General features: G+C 47.2%; 1 long non-coding RNA gene across 1 annotated transcript; it reads left to right on the top strand.

Moving 5' to 3' along the window:
* The first annotated feature begins 26 nt into the window (after positions 1-26).
* LOC309659088 lies at positions 27-4,684 on the top strand. The gene is made up of 3 exons (XR_014262571.1): positions 27-3,784; positions 3,981-4,147; positions 4,492-4,684. It is a non-coding gene; the product is annotated as an uncharacterized lncRNA (long non-coding RNA).
* Positions 4,685-12,335: the final 7,651 nt, after the last annotated feature.

Below are 12,335 nucleotides of genomic sequence, written 5' to 3' on the forward strand. Positions count from 1 at the left end.
GTGGGCTCGGCGGGTGGGCGGGGCCTATGGTGGGCGGGGCCTGGCGGGAGAGGCGGGGCGGCGCCGGGGTGCCGGTCGCCCAGAGAGCCGGCGGATGGCTGCTGGAGCGTTCAGCCTTGCTTCTTCTCCCGGGCAGCTGCAACCCTTGGAAGGAGCAGGAGCGCTCTGACCAGCGAGGGCGGCCCTTTCCTGGCCCAGCACTGCGCCCCCCGCCGGGCGCTCGCTCGTGCTGCGCGAGGCCGTCCTCGGGGCGCTTGAGCTGTTTACCGCGGCTCTCGCCCGCGGGGCCGGCTGACTCCGGCGCGGGACCGGTGTGTTTCTCGTTGGCGCAGCGCGGGCGCCGGCACGTAGACGGGGCTCCATAATAGTTGTTGAATAGAGAGATCGTGAAAATGGGTGTTGTGTACTCCAGTCCCAGAGGGAGCAGAGCAAGCCTCTGAACTCCTGGGGGACGTCTTCTCGTCTGTAAAATGGGATTGCGGACTCACAGCTACCCCACCAGAATGTAGAGAATGGGGAAGGTGATGGTGGCTGAGGAGACCAAAGGACATGAGGGGTAGGTGACATCCAGCTTTACGGAAGACCCGTGTCAAGCCAGCATTTGACAAATATTCAGGTACAAACGCCTATGACGTGGCTGCAAGCAAAGGGAGCAGAAGTTATGGGTGTCAGAGGTTAAAGGAGCCAACGCTGCCGAAAACAAGGAGAGGGAGAAACAAGATTGATTAAAAAAAAAACAACTGATGAATAGTGATGAAACCGTATACATGTATACTGCAAATGAACAATTGAGTAAATAAATAGTGGGTGGTGGATACCAGGTTTTTCACTGTTGGAGGGGGAGGCTAGAATGATCCCTGTGGTACGGGATTAGAGTTGGAGACATCAGTATGAATTCATGTTTAGCTTGATACAGATACAGGTTGATATATGGAAAGATTTACAGATATGTATATTTACAGGGGCCAGTACATGTACATATATGTCCTTGCTCTGTCAGCTGAGTGGGCTTAGAAATAACACTCCCGTAGCAAGATGCACAGGCACTCAGATCTTGTTATTAACACCATTCTTCAGTAAAAGGAACCTGGGCTCTTCAGGGGGATGGCTGACTCTAGGACTAGGGCAGGAAATATACAAGAGAGCCTGGAGCATCTTGTTGTGCCAGAAGGTAAGGAAGGGCTCAAAAAAAAAAATTTTTTTTTAATTAATCAACAGCCAGAACAATGATGGGGACACAGGAGCCAACTGAAAGAGCTCCCAGTGACCAAAGCTGTAACAATTTGAACAGCAAAATAAAGCAATATTTGATTATACCCAAAGAATAAAATAAATATCCATGACTCCATATTGATATAATTCAATGACTGAATAAGTAACTAATTGAGAGAGAGGAGACAAATATCCCATGCAGAAGAATTCAAAATCATTGCCTGGATACTCTGCCCTCAATGAAATGGAATAGAAATTCCCTCTCCTTAACTACGGGCTGCCCTTAGCGACTTCCAGAGTACAAAATGGAAAGGGGGAGGGGAGAGTAACTTTACAATGAAGAAAACTGATAAACACCACTTCAGCCACATGAGCAAGGTTAACAGCAGTGATAAATCACGTGGATGGTATATACCCTTGATGTGATGTAATGAAAATGGCACTTTACCTCTGTGGTCTTCCTCCCAGAATCACAGTCTAATTATGAGAAAAACAGCAGAAAAATCCCAGTTGAGAGACAGTCTACCAGTACTTCCCCAAACCACTAAGGTCAACAAAAATAAGGAGAGTCTGGAAAACTGTCACAGCCAAGAGGAGCCCAAGGAAACATGACAACTAAATGTAATGGAGTATTCTTAAGGATCCTGGAACCAAAAAAGGACATTAGGAAGAAACTAAGAAAATATGAATAATATATGGACTTTAGTTAATAATAATCTACCAATACTGATTCATTATTTGTGAGTAATATGGGAAAATTGGACATGGGGTATATGGGAACTCTGTACTATCTTCACAACTTTTCTGTAAATCTGAATCTATTCTAAAATAGAAGTTTTTTTTTTTTAATTTTTAATTGTATGTAGAATCTCAAAAAAGAAAAAATTCAGTAAGTCCAGATTTCTCAGGTGTGCTGCCCATGTTTCTTATTTTTCTGTTGGGTAATTTCTACCTCCAGCTCCTATTCCTCGTCATGGCTTAATCCTAGTTCAGGGTAAACAATTTCCAGGAATTTTCTTTGTCAATTGAGTACATTCCCCTTCCTGCCTTCTCCCCAAGGTTGCAGCCAAGCTCCCAGAGGTATTGGTGACATCACAGCATGGGGTGGGGATGGGGAGATTGCACCCGGCCCTTGGTCATCATGGGTTCATGCTGGCACTGGTGCCGATGTGTGTCCCACGTGTGTCTGCCTCCCCCGTGCTCCTGCGACAGGCATTGCCATGACCTTGTTGTTTTCTGATGTTGCATCCTGGTCACCCAACCACAGGGCCTCTGTAGGTCTGCCGGCAGTCAGCGCCTCTCCCGAGCTACTCTCAAGCACTCAGGAAGACATTCAGCTGCTCCCTGGGATGCTCAGTCCCACCCCCTCCCACCCCACCCCAGAAAGTGAGGCCAAATTCTCTCTGCTCCCAGACCCCTCAAGTCTACCTGGGCACAGACTTCCTTCCTCAGAGATTCACGTCGGGGTCTAATGCTATCCATTTCCTCTCCCACAAATTGCAGAATTATTATTTCCTCTGCAGGAAGAAAACTTCTCCCCAGGTTTGACATACTTTCTTCAAAATCTTTTATTTGGGACATAAACTTTGTGTTCTTAGGAGACTCCGTTTTAAATTTATAAACGCTTTCCCTCCAATTCTTCCCTCTGCCATAGGTTCCAGAAGTGTCTCTTGAAATTCAGAAGCCAAGTGTCGACTTTTTTCTTTCCCTCTGCATCCCTCCCATAGTACCCTGCCCTGCAGGTAATGAATACAGATTCCCCCCTCTGTTGCCTAAATGGTGGAGAAAGTTCAAACATTTGAAAACATCAAAACTGCTGGGGGGCAGGGGGCAAACTGGATGTCATGCAGTCACAGAAAGGTCAGCAATCCCTTAGTAGTGGTACTTGGGAAGTGTCAATTGGAAAAAGCTAACCTCTGCTGGAGAGTTCTTGGGTGGAGGCAAGTTCTAGATGTTGGGAGTTGGCCTGAAAGGGAATGTTGACTGCATGGTGATGACTGCTAAGGGTGTTGGGATCAGAGTGGAATGGCTGGTGTGTGATTGGACAAAAAGAGCTTCTCTAGTGTTGAGACCCAGATATTGACCAATTCTTCTGTCTCAGGTAGAGTCATTTCCAAGAAAGCTCAATAGAAGGCTTTGTGTCTGAGTGTGGGACGTGCAGGAAGGCTCACCCAGACTGCAATAAGAGAAAGAGGCTGCACACAGGGTTTTTTTTACCTTCTGCCATCTGAGCATGTGTAGGGGGATCTAAACAGGGTTTCACGACAGCTGCTGTTGATCCTGCCCCACTTTCAAAATTCAGCTCGAATTTCATCCCCTTTTGTGAAGCTGCTACAGTAACTCGAATTGACCTCTCCCTTCTCTGTATTCTGGAGTACCACTCGTTCTGGCATTTGATCGTGTACTGCATTTTATTATTTGCATCCTTTGCGTTTAATGTCTTGCCTACAAGATGGGGAGATCCCTTGCAGTCAGTACACAAGCATCAGCCTGTCTCCTGTGTGCCTAGATCTATACCAGTCCCCAAGCCATGGGGCAAAAGAAATGGAGAAAGCCAATTGGGGGACACAGGGTAAGTTGTAGAGTCAATATCCTTTCTCTGCTTCTTATCAGAACTCATGCCTGGCTAATATACTCCATTTCCCAGCTCTGAGGGCTATGTGACAGAGTGCTGGCCACTGAGTGGAAGGGACTGGGCAGGGCTCAGAAGAAAGAGTTCAGACACAGCAAGGGCATGCACTTAGCCCTTTGCCCTTTGTCCTCTTTAGAACACAGACAAAATGCTGGAGGTGACGAGGCCATCGTGTGACTGTGAGAAGGTAAACATGAGAACAGAAGCACATGGTACAGATGGATGAGTGAGCTGCCCTTCTCTGGGCTTCTTATTGCATAGAAACATACAAGAAAAAGAAGACCCTGATTTAATTAGGTGGCTGTAAGTTGGTGTTCAGTTTTGTTTTGTTTTGTTTTGTTTATTTATTTGGCTGCGCCGGGTCTTAGTTGCGGCATGCGGGATCTTCGTTGCGGCTTGCAGGATCTTTTTTTTTAGTTGCGGCATGCGGGATCTTTAGTTGTGGCATGCGAACTCTCAGTTGCGGCATGCAGGATCTAGTTCCCTGACCAGGGATCAAACCCGGGCCCCCTGCATTGGGAGCGTGGACTCTTAGCCACTGGACCACCAGGGAAGTCCCGGGTGTTTAGTTTTGCGCAGCCAAACCAGCTCTGACGGATAGACCAGTTATGGTTCTTTATCAGCACTTCTCAAATTTTTCCACCAAGGAAACCCTAAAGATGGAGGAGAGTGAAGAGGCGGGTGAAAGTCATATCACTGGGGATCGTGGAGAGGAACCGAAGCAGCCACCAGGAGATGAACTTCAAAAAGCTGCCAGCTTTTTCTTAGAAATGCATGTGAATTTTTCCTTCTCCTTACACATCTATATTTATTTTAATATATAAACAATGTCTTAACTCACTTACCAGTTGTTTTGGGTTGAATTGTGTCCTCCTCTAAAAAAAGATATGTTGACGTCTTAACCCCCAAAACCTTAAATTGTGACCTTGTTTGGAAGTAGGGTCATTGCAGATATAATTAAAATGAGGTCATACTGGAGTAGGATGGGCCCCTAATCCAATACAGCTGGTGTCCTCATAAGAAGATAGCCATATAAGAATAGAAATGCACAGGGAGAATGCCTCATGGAGACGGAGGATTATAGATGCATCTACAAGACAGGAAACACCAAAGGTTGCCAGCAAACTACCAGAAGCTAGCAGAGAAGCAAGGAAGGATTCCCCTACAGGTTTCAGAGGGAACACAGCCCTACTGGCACCTTGCTTTCAGACTTCTAACCTCCAGAACCAAGGCAATATATTCCTATTGTTTTAAGCCACCCAGTTTGTGATTCTTACAGTTATGGCAGCCCTAGGAAACTCACAAGCTAAACCCGCCCTCCAAACTTTTGAGCGAAACTGTCATTCTAGAGAGAAATGTATACGTTGATTTTATAGATAATATTTGATGAGTGCTTAAGATAAAGAAAAAGAAAGAATCTAGAGGAATGTGGAGAGTTCCAGGTTGAGAGGTTTTCAGAAGTGAATTGATGTTAATACGGACATACTATGGAAATGTCCAGATGATCTCTTGAGCTATGGGGCTTGACCTCTGGCCAGAATTGGAACTCTATCTCTAAATTTGAGCTAAAGAGCATAAAAATACCTGGAGATTTAACGTGACTAATCTGCTAAGGAAATGAGTGTGGAAAGTAAGTAGGGCATAGGGCAGAGGGCTGAGTTTTCATGCCATACAGCGGGTAGCACTGTGTGATGTGACTTGTGTCCCGAGAGTCCCCAGCTGGTCCTGGGGCAGATTAAGGAGCAGGTAAAAGGAGAAAAGCGGACCCACAGGGGCCAGGGCATTTAATTCAGCCCAGGCCATGCTAAGTTGGCTCACAAGGCACTACAAATGGACCCAGCTTCTTTCTTTGATTTGGGGTGACCTCCACTAAGCTACTGAAAGGTCCAAGCCAGAGCCCTACTTGTTCTGCTCTGAACCTGTATTCACAGGCATGGGACCCCAGGAGTGGCTGCCTGGCCTTGTGGGTTGATTGGTAAGAGTCTTTTGAGCTCCTTCACTCCAGTATTTTTTTTAGCCATTGAGATAGCTCTGAATATACACCGTAAGCAAAGACACCCGGTGGGAGGTGGAAGAGAGAGTTAGGTGGAATAAGCCTGGGAAAGGAACAGGGGATGGAAATTGGGAGTATTTGAGGTGGACAGGGGACAAAAAATATGTGTTTGTGTGTGTGTGCGTGTGTGTATGTACATGCACGTGTGTGTGCATACATGCTTATGCATGTTTATAGGGTGTGAGCTGATGAAGATCTGGAAGTTCTGGTAGCAGGGAAACCCAATTATACATGAAGAAAAGATAAAGATAGACTTGGCTTTAAAATGAGCTCAGATTTGAAAGTTGCAAGGTTTTATTATTACTGGTATGTTAATGAGAAGAGTGTACAGGAGAAATGACAATATCTATATTTGCCGCCTTGGTTTCAAACTGATCAATGTTACAGCTCATTACTTAATAACTGCTGACTTTCTGTCCCTGTCCAGTAACTCAAAGAATTCCAAATTGAGCCCCCAGCCCCAAATATGCAAAATCTGAAATTCTACCAGGTGGGAAATTCAGTCATTCTGATCCTGGCCAACTTCTGGTCTTCAAGATTTCTGTAACGGATAAATACTCCTGGGAGTGCTAACACCTTAAACCTTTATCACTTAATGCCTTTTAGAGAGGATTAGTGGATTAACCCAGCATTGGCAAGAGTAATAAGAGGGATGAAAGAAGGAAAAGAGCGATGGAAGGCACCAATTAAAAAAAAGCACCTACTTTGCTTTTGACTGCTTTTGACTGGTCTTACTGCTTCTGTTTAGTGTAGACCCTCAGAAAGTTCTGACCCTGGTTCCTTGGCAGAGGTGGTGAAGATTTTTATATTTGGGGGGTCACTGATTACTCGCTGAAGACCCCACAAGCAAAGGCCCTGAGGCCGCCTGTTCTGTTTGGCTGTGTGAGGAAGGGAGGGGAGACCACCGTGGCTGAGTGCGGGGGGAATAGGAGATGCAGTCGGTAGAGCAGAGCAGCTTCATCATGTAAAACCTCATGGGTCCTTTGTAAGGACCCTGCCTTACAATCAGAATGAGATCACAGGTGTGGATCACTGTATCAGAAGATTCTAAGTGATTTAAGGTCAGAAGTTGGAGATTGTGTGGACTCCTCAGAATGTTAGAAAGTAAAGCAGAAATCTGTAAAAAGCTTTGTAACAGACGGTCGTTGAGAGAGCTGCTAGAAACCAGCAGCTGTCACCCCCCCAGGGTAAAGGCTCTGGAAGATGCTTGAGGACCGTCACACCAACTAATGGGACCTGAGCCAAGCAGAGCTGACCGGGAGCACAGGGATACCCATGTGCGGAGGGAAAGCTGGGGTGGCCCCGGGCGACTGGCCTGGTCCCTGCCGCCCACTGCAGCATGGAGCCGATGTGTTGTGCAACTGCACCTTGGAGGACTTCTTCCCTCACCAGCCCGGGGGGTCCTGCCCATGCACCTCCATCTCCTTTTCCCACCCAGCTGTCTGCTCTTAGGAACCTAGAGACAAGAAGAGGCACAACAAGAAAACCACTTTTTAGAGAGCATCTCAGGCATCTTTGTTTTTTTTTAAATTTTTATTGGAGTAGAGTTGATTTACAACGTTGTGTTAGTTTCAGGTGTACAGCAAAGTGAATCAGTTATACATATACGTATATCCACTCTTTTTTTTTTTTTTTTTAGATTCTTTTCAACCTTGGGCCTCTTTTTACTTCTTGTTTCTTTATCTCTGGCCTCAGAGTAAAATCAGGGGCTACGCAAAGCAACAAGGAACTCCAATTAGTGGATTGGATTTATTTTCAAAACCAGTACAGTTGACTGTCTTCTTCCAGAGACGCCAGATACATAGCATCATGGAGAAAAAAGAAGTCCCAGTGAGAACTAGTTTTCGGTGCCACTTCTGACACTGACTAGCTGTGTGATCCTGGGTGAGTGAACTAGAGAAATGAACATTGCCTGCTTGACCATGGCCTTCAGGAACTGCCCTCCTCCCCAGGAAGACCTCATATGCAGTCACTGCTTGTACCCGCTAGCCCCCATCTGCCCTTCCTCCATCCCTACCTCCTTCATTGGAGGGGGAAGAAAGTACCTGGAGACAAGCCAGACTGAGCTCGTTCCTACTTGAATTGGGAAACTTGGAGAAAGAGGCAAGGGGACAGGGCAAGAGAAGTAACTGCAGGGGGTGGATGGGAGGGAGGCCCCCCAGCGCTACTTCCCTGATGCCAGGCTGTTCACCAGTCCCCTCGGTTTAGCCCCTCCAGTAAACTCTTCTCCTGAGACCACCTGAGGGGGTCTCTAGCTAAGAGCATTCCACTGGAAAGGAGTCAGTTGCAGGGGACAGTTCTAGGTCACAGACCCTCACTGAGCTATGGCTTTGGAGCAGAACTGGGGACAGGGCACAGAGCCCCTCCTCCCCACATCCTGGGACAGGATCCGTAAAGCCCACAGTCAGCAGTTTGGGGACAGCTGATGAGTTATCCCTGTGCTTTCTCAAGGATGGACCCTGTGGGCCCACTGGAAGCAAGAGAAAGCCTCAGACAGAGAGCCACTTAAAGGAGGAAATGAAGGTGAGGAGGACCAAGCATTTGAATTACCCTCCTCCCAGCCTTGAGCCTGCAGTCTACTTCTGTAAAAACCCCAAAATGGTCATGTACACTGTTGATTCGCCCAGTTTCAGCATTGGCTGAATTCTCAACCTTTCTCTGTTTCTACAAATAGAGTTAAAGATTCCAGAAAGTACCATGGAGATATCTGAGGGTCATTGCAGGGATTAACCCCCGCTCCGACCCCAGGCATCACAACCCTCCCCCCACTTCCGTCTTCTCTCTCCTGAAAGTACCACCGACCACACCTCTCTCTCTGGACAAGCACAGTGACCTCAACAACCCTGAGGCAACCGTGGGGCTAGGCTGAGAATGCCACCCGGGTCTGAGGTGGGGCAACATGCAAATCAGATCAGGGAGGAGAGGGGACGTGGTACCCGGTCTTTGCACTCTGCTCCTCAACTGGCCCCCGAGGAGCCACGCTACAGAGGACAATGTTTATGGGAGTCACAGAGGAGCAGAGGTGGCACCACAGGATCGTTGCCCACAACACAGCCTTGGATGGAACACAAAGGCATGTACAGGTGCTCGGTCCCTTCTCTGTGACTCCAAAATCCAAAAGTTCTGAAAATCAATGTCTTTTGGAACTCTTTTGGTGGCAAAAACTGACTTAACATATGTGAGGTTATGGGTATACTTTATCTATCTCATTTAGGGTGAATCATATTTTTGCTGCAGAAATACTGCAGGATGTGATTTTGGGGATAAAGCCCAAGAGTCTACTGGGAGTATTAACCATTTTACAGTATACAAACTGTGTTACCTTTCCATATCTGAAATTTTTTTAATGAACTTCAGAAAGGGTCAGAATTCTGAAATCCATCTGGTTCCTAAGGTCTTAGATAGGGAATTGTGGACATAGAGATTGTATACAAATGGCCAATAAGCACAGAAAAAGATGTTGAACATAATTAGCCATCAGCAAAGTGCAAACCAAACCACAGTGAGATACCACTTCACACCCACTAGAATGGCTGTAATCAAAAAGGCATCCAGAAACAAGTTCTTACAAGGATGTAGGGAAACTAGAATCTCATTCCTTGTTGGTGGGAATGTAAAATGGTGCAGCCACTTTAGAAAACAGTTTGGCAGTTCTTCAAAAAGTTAAACATAGAGTTACCATATGACCCAGCTACTCTCGTCCTAGATATATAACCAAGAGAAATGAAAACTTGCGTCCACACAAAAATCTCTATGCAAATGTTCATGGCAGCATTATTCATGATAGCAAAAGACTGGAAACAATCCAACTGCCATCAATTGATGAATGTATGAAGAAAATGTATATCCACGCAATGGAATATTATTCAGCCGTAAAAGGAATGAAGTACTGACACCTGCTACAACACAGATGAATCTTGAAAACATTATGCTAAGTGAAAGAAGCCAGTCACAAAAGGCCACATATTGTATGATTCTATTTATATAAAAATATCCAGAGTAGGCAAATCCATGGAGACAGAAAGTAGATTAGTGGTTGCCAGGGGCTGAGGGAGGGAGCATTGAGTTGTGTACTTAAAATGGGCAAATTGTGTAGTATATGAATTATATCTCAAAAAAGCTGTTGCAACAGAAATAAATACAAATTGAATCTGGTAGCTACAACTGTGGCTAATTCAAAACAAGGCAGTAGAATGTCAGGGCAGGTGCTATGGATTGAATGTATCCCTGCAAGATTCATATGTTGAAATCCTAACCCCCAAGGTGATGGTACCAGGAGGTGATTAGGTCGTGAGGTGGAGTCCCCATGAATGGAATTAGTGCCCTTATAAAAGAGGCTCCACAGAACTCCCTTGCCCCTTCACAGGGTTACAGTGAAAAGACAGCCATCCAGGAAGAAAAGCCTCGCTAGACACTGAATCTGCCGGCACCATGATTTTGGATTTCCCAGCCTCTGGAAGTGTAACAAATCAATCCTTGTTGCTTCTAAGCCACCTAGTTTATGGTGTTTTGTTATAGCAGCTCAAACGCATTAAGACTGCATCTTGGGAAATTCTTAGGCCCTCACATAAAGGAAGAAAAGGTGAAATTGTCCAAAACAGGCTGCTGCAGTAGTAGAGACCTTTGAGGGGTTCCTCCCATGGGGCAAAATATGCTAACAACCATGAGATTCAGGGATCTGACCATACACCCCACCATCCTCAACTGACTGGTCTCACAGGGCCAGCTGGGAATCTCCCATGGCAGGTGCTGTCCCTGAGCAGCCACAATGGATGGTGCTCTTCCCTCACTAGCCAGAGGGGTTCAGGGATGTTTCCTAAAGGAGGTGTCTGTGGCAGTTGCTTCCCTTGAACTGCACAGTCTTATGAAGGGTGTGCAGCTAGTGGTTCATTCACTCTTTGGTCAAGTACCAAAGAAGTTGCAAAGTGCCAGGAGAGAATCATAGCAAAACCCATGGAAGAGTGGACCTTCCTAGAGACTGTGGAATGAGAGGCAAACAAGCGGCTCTTGGTACAATTTCTGGATACAGTGGTTTACTTGTGACCCCATAGTTCAACAGGGAGGAAGCCAGAGAAATAAACAGTCCAATGTCTCTCTCCTCCCACCCTCTATCTGCTGCCTGTGCCTCCCATTGGCTGCACCCGACTAGGAGCGAGAACAAGGGAGGCTGTGGATGAGTCCATAGCCATCAGACTCCTGAGGACAGAGAGTAGTGAGGAAAGGTAGAGGGCACATCTAGTGGGCAAAGGACGACATGATGAAGTGGCTCCAGCATTTGGAAGTCCTGAATCAGCCAACACTCGGCACCTGTCTGAGCATGACCCTGTGCATGGAGCTCTAAGTGACAAGACATAGTTGGAAGGATAAGACCCAGTCGCTTGACAAGACAATTATGATTACAAAAGAGAATATGTGGGCCACTGGTGGGGGACCCTGATGCCCAAGGAGACGGGAGGAACCCCAAAGTGAACTAGTAGGAAGTAGGGGCACTGAGAGGGGAGGAAAAGTGGAGGCCAGACAGGCTCAGTGCCCCTGAGGCTGGGGAGATCAGGAGAGACCAGTGGGAGGAGCCATCCAGGAGGAGCAGAAGAGGAGTGGAGTGCGATTGCCCCGCCCCCTCGGGCCAGGGAGCCTGCTGAGCTCCCAGGCCGGTGCCCTGCCCTCCAAAGCCCCCTCCAGGCTGCGTGGGTCCAGCGGGCATAGGAGGGAGGCCGGGGAGATCAGGAGAGGCAGGCGGGAGAGGCCCTCCCAGACTGGAGGAGCAGGAGAGGAGAGGAGGGAGTTTGCCCCCCCCACTAGAGCCCAGGAAGGCTGCTGGGCTCCCAGGTGAGGTCCCCTGTCCTCTGAGACCAGGTGTGGGGGGCATGCCTGGGCCCCTTCTGTTCCTTGACCCTAAGCCCCTACCCCCACAGCCCCCAGGGCCTTTTCCAGCCCTGTGGGTCCTGAGCATTGGCCTTGCCCACCACCCAAACTCACCCTTGCTTAGTCCCCTACCCTCCACAGCCAAGGCCTTACCCCTCTCTTTATTTTTTCTTTTCCCTCCTCCTCTTTTTTACTATTGTGGTACTGATGTACCTTCCAGTTGTTGTCATCTATATTTTTATTTTTATATTCTTCCTAACATATCTGTTAGTTTCCTACTCTAATTTTATTTTTTACTTGTTATCGTTCTTTTTTTCTTTTCTTTCCACCCCAGGTGGCTTACGGGATCTTGATTCATGAACCTGGGGTCGGGTCGAAGCTCCTGCAGTGGGCACTCCAAGTCTGAACCACTGGACTAACAGAGAACCTCAGACCCCAAGGAATATTCATCGGAGTGAAGTCTCACGGAGTTCATCTCAGCACCAAGACCCAGCTCTACCCAAAAGCCTACAAACTCCAGTGTTGGAAGCCTCAGGCCAAACAACCAGTAAGAGAGGAACACAACCCCACTCGTAA

Source organism: Balaenoptera physalus, assembly GCF_965194825.1.
Source record: "Balaenoptera physalus genome assembly, chromosome: 3".
Taxonomy (NCBI): Eukaryota; Metazoa; Chordata; class Mammalia; order Artiodactyla; family Balaenopteridae; genus Balaenoptera; species Balaenoptera physalus.